Source organism: Chrysochloris asiatica, unplaced genomic scaffold, assembly GCF_000296735.1.
Source record: "Chrysochloris asiatica unplaced genomic scaffold, ChrAsi1.0 scaffold00042, whole genome shotgun sequence".
Classification (NCBI taxonomy): Eukaryota; Metazoa; Chordata; class Mammalia; order Afrosoricida; family Chrysochloridae; genus Chrysochloris; species Chrysochloris asiatica.
The window spans coordinates 11,217,970-11,219,239 of NW_006408560.1; the positions used below are offsets into that span (position 1 = coordinate 11,217,970).

The window sequence follows — 1,270 nt, forward strand, 5'->3', positions numbered from 1 at the left end:
AGGGCTTGGTGTTTTCCTCAGCCTGCAAGGAAAGGTCATCCTTCAAAGTGGGTAAAACCAGATAGACTGCACAAGGAAGTAAACTACAGAAATTGTATGGTGGTCTGCTTACAGTAAACAGACTGTAAAATGGATAAGGTCTTGAGATTAATGCATTCATGCTCCAAGAGGCTCCCTGTCTCAGGGAGACTTGGAAAAGTCGAATAGCAGCTCTTGGAGGTTGGGTCACATGAGGGCCTCAGCTGGGCCTGTCATAGCTGCTAGGTGGTGTTTCCAAGGGGCTATGAGGCTAAAGTTCTTAGAGATCATCCACTGCTGCGAATTCACGCAATGAACATTTACTGAATGCCTGCTGTATATGTCTCAGACACTGATCCAGGTGCTGGAGATACAATGGTGGTGGTGGTGGTGGTTGTATGCCACCCCTGTATAGAGTTTCCTAAGCTGTAAAGCTTTGTTGTTGTTGTGAAGTGCCATTGAGTCGATTCTGACCCCTAACGACCCTATATAGGGTTTCCGAGGAGCAGCTGGTGAGTTTGAACCACCGACCTTGCAGTTCAAACGGCTTTGCGGTCTGGCGTATTAACCCACAGCGCCACACAAGTAGTCTCTTGTTTATGATGGGATATGGTCTGATGACTCTGTCCTAAATTGGTAGTGACAAGTTGTTGTTGTTGTTAAGTACTGTCGAGTCGGTTCCAACTCATAGCGCCCCTGTATAGGGTTTCTAAGAAGCAGCTGGTGAACTTGAACCACCGACCTTGCAGTTCAAACGGCTTTGCAGTCTGGCGCATTAACCCACAACGCAGAAAACCTCCTCTTTCTCCCATGCAGTCACTGATAGATTCTAACTATTGACCTGTGGTTAGCACCCAGCTCATAATCCACTACACTATCAGAGCTCCTTGGTAATACAGTGGTGGGGGTATTAGTGTGCCGTGGAGTCGGTTCCGACTCATAGAGTCCCTGTACAGGGTTTCCGTGGCTGTAAATCTTTACGGGAGCAGAAAGCCTCATCTTTCTCCCGCGGAACAGCTGGTAGTTTGGAACTGCTGACCTCGTAACCACTACACTACCAGAGCTCCTTTGGAGATACAGTTGTTGTTGTAAAGTGTCTCAAGTTGGTTCCGACCCATAGTGACCCTGAACAGGGTTTCCGAGGCTGTAAATCTTCACGGGAGCAGAAAGCTGGACAGTGAATAAGGAAGACCATAGAAGAATTGATGCATTTGAGTTATGGTGTTGGAGGAGAATACTGAAAGTACCATGG

General features: G+C 47.5%; 1 pseudogene; it reads right to left on the reverse strand.

The window, feature by feature from the left end:
* LOC102840066 overlaps positions 1-1,270 on the reverse strand; it is a 1,013,887-nt pseudogene that overhangs the window by 903,386 nt on the left and 109,231 nt on the right.